The 6,282-nt window shown below is 40.5% G+C and overlaps 1 pseudogene; it reads right to left on the reverse strand.

The window, feature by feature from the left end:
* Positions 1–3,980: 3,980 nt before the first annotated feature.
* LOC111970663 (E3 ubiquitin/ISG15 ligase TRIM25-like) lies at positions 3,981–5,430 on the reverse strand (annotated as a pseudogene).
* Positions 5,431–6,282: the final 852 nt, after the last annotated feature.

A 6,282-nucleotide genomic window follows, 5' to 3' on the forward strand; every position in this document is an offset into this window, starting at 1 on the left:
ATGTGTTTACTGTGGTCTTGGCACGTGTACAGCTGCTGGCAGACACAGTGTGGGTAGACAAGTCTAAGCGATTATTATTATTATGGATAAGCGCGAGAACATTTGTATTTGTCTGTTGGCATTTAGAAAATTGTACCGAAACTTCCTGTTTCCATCACAGCTGTTGTGTTTTTTTTTTACACGGTATAACTTTACTCACATAAAAACTGTGGATGGAAACATGGGTTGTGAGCAAATCTCAAATATACACCCATTTCCTATGTAGGGCAGCACTTTTGGCCTGGGCCCGCTTTCACAAAGCTTCCCAGAGTTAGAGTCATGATCCAGGATCAGTTTAGCATTTCAACCCATAATGAATAAGAGGGGGAGCTTGATCCTAGATCAGCAGTTCCACTGAGACTCCCCGTGAACACAGGCCCAGGTCAAAAGCACCCTAGTAGACTACGTAGGGAATAGGGAACCATTTGGAACATTTACAAGTTAAAAACAGCCATCACCATGACCCTTATTTAATCCCTGAACAGTAGCAGACCTAATTTAATGTGTTCCTCACTCTGTATAATTGATTTAAAAGACTGTCAATCTCCAATGATATCATAGTAAAGTTCAGAACATTACTGATATACTGAGTGGCAAATTAGGATTCATTTTTCATTGTTTAGTAAATAACATAAAGGACAAACGTGGGGCTTGTTTCCCGGACATCTCCATTAAGAATCTCCATTGATCATCCTTTTTAGTCTAGGACTAGGCTTAATCTGTGTCCGGGAAACCGACCCATATACAGTAGAAGTCGGAAGATGACCTACACTTAGGTTGGAGTCATTAAAACTAGTTTTTCAACCACTCCACTAATTTCTTGTTAAAACWTCTCTAGGGTATGTGGGACGGTAGCGTCCCACCTCGTCAACATCCAGTGAAACTGCAGGACGCCAAATTCAAAACAACAGAAATCCCAGAATTTAAATTCCTCAAACATACAAGTATTTTACACCATTTTAAAGATACACTTGTTGTAAATCCAGCCAAAGTGTCCAATTTCAAAAAGGTTTACGACGAAAGCACACCAAACGATTATGTTAGGTATGAGCCAAGTCACAGAAAAAGACAGCCATTTTTCCAGCCAAAGAGAGCAGTAACAAAAAGCAGAAATAGAGATAAAATTAATCACTAACCTTTGATGATCATCATCAGATGACACTCATAGGACTTCATGTTACACAATACATGTATGTTTTGTTCGGTAAAGTTCATATTTATATCCAAAAAACTGAGTTTAGACGGGACGCTACTGTCTCACTTGGCAAAAAGCCTGAGAAAATGCAGAGCGCCAAATTAAAATTAATTACTATGAAAATTACTATAAAATCAAACTTTCATTAAATCACACATGAAAGATACCAAATTAAAGCTACACTGGTTGTGAATCCAGCCAACATGTCAGAATTCAAATAGGCTTTTRGGCGAAAGCAMACGATGCTATTACCTGAGCGTAGCACCATTGTAAACAAAGAGAGATACGCATATTTCAACCCTGCAGGCGCGACACAAAATGCAGAAATAAAAATATCATTCATGCCTTACCTTTGACGAGCTTCTGTTGTTGGCACTCCAATATGTCCCATAAACATCACAAATGGTCCTTTTGTTCAATTAATTCCGTCGATATATATCCAAAATGTCAATTTATTTGGCGCGTTTGATCCAGAAAAACACAGGTTCCAACTTGCTCAAATGTGACGGCAAAATATCTCAAAGGTAAACTTTGCCAAAAAATGTCAAACTACTTTTGTAATACAACTTTAGGTATTTTTTAATGTTAATAATCGATAAAATTGTAGACGGGATGATCTGTGTTCAATACAGGATTAAAACCAACTAAAGCCAGCTTTCTGTTCACGCGCTTCGATCCAACAGGAAACCTAGAGTGACTCGACTTCAAGATGGCCGTACTTCTTCATTACACAAAGGAATAACCTCAACCAATTTCTCAGGACTGTTGACATCCAGTGGAAGCCGTAGGAACTGCACGCAGGTCGCTTAGAAATCTGGTTTCCCAATGAAATCTCATTGAAAAGWGAGTGACCTCAAAAAAAAAWTATATTCGGAATGGTTTGTCCTCGGTGTTTCGCCTGCTAAATAAGTTCTGTTATTCTCACAGACATGATTCAAACAGTTTTAGAAACTTCAGAGTGTTTTCTATCCAAATCTAACAATATGCATATCTTATCTTCTGGGGATGAGTAGCTGGCAGTATGCTTTTCATCCAAACGTGAAAATGCTGCCCCCTACCCTAGAGAATTTTTAACAAACTATAGTTTTGGCAAGTCGGTTAGGACATCTACTATGTGCATGAAACAAGTAATTTTTCCAACAATTGTTTACAGACAGATTATTTCACTTATAATTCACTGTATCACAATTCCAGTGGGTCAAAAGTTTACATACACTAAATTGACTGTGCCTTTAAACAGCTTGGAAAATTCCAGAAAATTATGTCATGGCTTTAGAAGCTTCTGATAGGCTAATTGACATCATTTGAGTCAAGCTTGTATTTCAAGGCCTTATGCTTGACATCATGGGAAAATCAAAAGAAATCAGCCAAGTCCTCAGAAAACAAATGGAGACCTCCACAAGTCTGGTTCATCCTTGGGAGCAATTTCCAAATGCCTGAAGGTACCACGTTCATCTGTACCAAACAATAGCACCGCAAGTATAAACACCATGGGACCACGCAGCCGTCATACCGCTCAGGAAAGAGACACATTCTGTCTCCTAGAGACGGACTTGGTTGGTGCGAAAAGTGCAAATCAATCCCAGAACAACAGCAAAGGACCTTGTGAAGATGCTGGAGGAAACAGGTACAAAAGTATCTATATCCACAGTAAAACGAGCCTATATCGATATAACCTGAAAGGCCGCTCAGCAAGGAAGAAGCCACTGCTCCAAAATCGCCATAAAAAAAGCCAGACTACGGTTTGCAAATGCACATGGGAACAAAGATCGTACTTTTTGTAGAAATGTCCTCTGGTCTGATGAAACAAAAATAGAACTGTTTGCCATAATGACCATCTTATGTTTTGGAGGAAAAAGGGGGAGGCTAGCAGGCTGAAGAACACCATCCCAACCGTGAAGCGCTGGGGTGGCAGCATCATGTTACAAAAGCGCTGGGGTGGCAGCATCATGTTAGCATCATGTTACAAAATAGATGGCATCATGAGGAAAGAAAATTATGTGGATATATTGAAGCAACATCTCAAGACATCAGTCAGGAAGTTAAAGCTTGGTCGTAAATGGGTCTTCCAAATGGACAATGACCCCAAACATACTTCGAAAGTTGTGGCAAAATGGCTTAAGGACAAGAAAGTCAAGGTATTGGAGTGGCCATTGAAAAGCCCTGACCTCAAACCTATAGAAKATTTGTGGGCAGAACTGAAAAAGCGTGTGCGAGCAAGGAGGCCTACAAACCTGACTCAGTTACACCAGCTCTGTCAGGAGGAATGGGCCAAAATTCACCCAAATAATTGTGGGAAGCTTGTGGAAGGCTACCCGAAACATTTGACCCAAGTTAAACAATTTAAAGGCAATGCAAACCAAATACTAATTGAGTGTACGTAAACTTATGACCCACTAGGAATGTGATGAAAGAAATAAAAGCTGAAATAAATCATTCTCTAGTATTATTGAAATTTCTCATTCTTAAAATAAAGTGGTGATCCTAACTGACCTAAGACAGGGAATTGTTACAAGGATTAAATGTCAGGAGTTTAAATGTATTTGGCTAACGTGTATGTAAACTTCCGACTTCAACTGTAGGTTAGTTAGAAAGTAAGTACCTGTTCCTTGACAGCGAGGAAAATGTATTTGTGACAGAGAACCAATTGAGAAAGATATCAATTGTTCTGAATGCTATAGCCAACCAATATACATAAAAAGCATACATCATGATGAATGTGAACATACAAGATTAAAACATTGCATTTGGTAAAATATGAATACATTACATGTTTATTCATTAAATCTCTGAAGATCAAATGAGTCAGAAAAAATTTGTGTACAGAAAAACAGAACAGAATGAATCATCACAATTGTGGACCGTCACCATCAGCATGACTAGCATCTATACGGCTCCTACCAGTTTACACAGCTCAGCAGTACCACAGAGACGAAACTCAGGATAGAGGGGCTGAGTGAATGTGGTCTGGACTCTGGAGGAGGGTCATTGTGTCAGAAATGCTGTAGGACAGAGTATCTGCCTTATGGTCCAGGTACACTCCTACTCTGGAGGACTGAGGACCTGATACTTTAGTCCCTACATTGTGTCTAAAATGATAACCACCACTAATGAAAACTGAACTTCAGGACTTGTCATTTTGTCCAAATGCATTACCACTCCTTGTTCTGCTGTCTTTATACGAGACTGCTGCAAAAACCCACTTCCCACTCCACTCCACCTCCCAGTAACATCGTCCAGACAGACTCTCCCAACATAGCACCATCCGGGTGTTTATGAATCTGTCTGGATGATCAGGATATGGTTGTGCATGGAGTGTAGAGGTCACCTTTCTGTTCCCATCAGACAGAGAGAGTTCTCTCTGTGTTGTGTTGGAGTCCAGAGTAAGCTGACAGGCATATTGTAAGAAGCGTTCTCTGGTCTTGGGCTCTGGAGGCAGTAAACATCGTTTTTCAGTCCTCTCTGCTGCAGCTGACACTGCATCATGGCCTTTATGTTCATCCATTGTACAAATATAACAAACCCACTGCTGATCGGTASGGCAGTAAATATCCAGCAGTTTGTCATGACGAGAGAAGATCTTCTCCTGTATATGTGTGGTGGCTTTGACCAGATTGTGTTTCTTTAGTCCAGGAATATCATAGTGAGGCTGGAGGTGAGTCTCACAGCAGTCACCAGACACACCAGACAGGACATGAGGGCTTTCTGCTTACTGGTCCCAGTGCAGAAATCACATGCCACATCTCCAGGTCCAGCATAGCACAGAGCAGAACAGGGAGCAGCCTGGAGTCCTATCTTCTTTAGTTTTTCTACCACCTCAGCAAACATGTTATTTTTCTTCAGAGCAGGCCTTTGAGTGAAGGTCTGTGTGCAATTGGGGCAGCAGCCTTCAATACAGCTCCTACAGTAATGTGTTCACAGTTAATAGTAACCAGCTCCTTCAGTATATCCAGACAGACAGAACAACAGAACTGGTCCTGGTCCAGCAGAACTCCCTGTTGAGACATTTAAACTGTTGTTGTTCACTCGCAAACAGACAGACGACACAGAGACTCAGATCAGTTTTGTTTGCTCAGAAGAGAGTTTGTAGGAGGGGGAGGGACTTCCTGGTTCTGCCAGAGGAGTAGGGTTAAAGGGAGCGAGTGAGGGAGGTAAGGGAGAGAGAGAGAACTGCATGCATCTTCAAGAGAGGACAGAGATTTGTGTTCCTAGGTTAGGCCCCTTAATATGGAAACAATCAAATAATGAACCTACTCAAATGTGAGTTGTTAGACTTTGAACAACACCTACTTCATATATTTTAAGGTTGTGTAAAAAAGGAAACCCTGATAAAATCTAAGGGAAACACTTTCTATGAAGTACATGTATAATGATTTATAACATCCTTTTTAATGCCTTATAATACAATTCTAATGTATTCTGCAACTGACTAGAAGGGTGCATAATTACTTATAGGTGGTTATAAAACTGTACAATCTTTTATAGATAATTAAAGGGGAAGTTCACCCTTCGGAGATCTTATATGTTTTGTTCTATGAGATAATCTTCATCAGCTAACGTCAGTTTTTGTGAATTTGAAAGCATTTATGTAGTGGGCATGTTAGCTAACTGCTATTATATCATTGAACAAAACAAATAAAATCTCCAAAGCCTATATTAAACACCGAAAATAAGGTTTGAGGTTATTCCAAAATACTATTCTTTCCCCATTCATTTTCCCCCTAGGGATGGCTGAACGAACTAGAGGTAACTCATTTCAGGGAAATAGGACTACAAGCTGGCGAGCTCTATTACGGTTAAAAGTTTCATTTTCTTATTGTAGCCTACCAGCTGCTTCAGTGTTGTGTGCTGGCCAGACCACGACGCATAGCGGGCTGGGGGAACCGAGAATACAGTTGGGCTGATGTTGCTTCCAGAGGCAGTTTGGAACTCGGTAGTGAGTGTTGCAACCGAGGACAGACTATTTTTAGGCGCTACGCGGTTCAGCGGTCCTGTTCTGTGAGCTTGTACTTTGTGGCTGAGCAGTTGTTGCTGCTAGACATTGCCAC

The sequence above is a fragment of the Salvelinus sp. IW2-2015 genome, linkage group LG11, assembly GCF_002910315.2.
Source record: "Salvelinus sp. IW2-2015 linkage group LG11, ASM291031v2, whole genome shotgun sequence".
NCBI lineage: Eukaryota > Metazoa > Chordata > Actinopteri > Salmoniformes > Salmonidae > Salvelinus > Salvelinus sp. IW2-2015.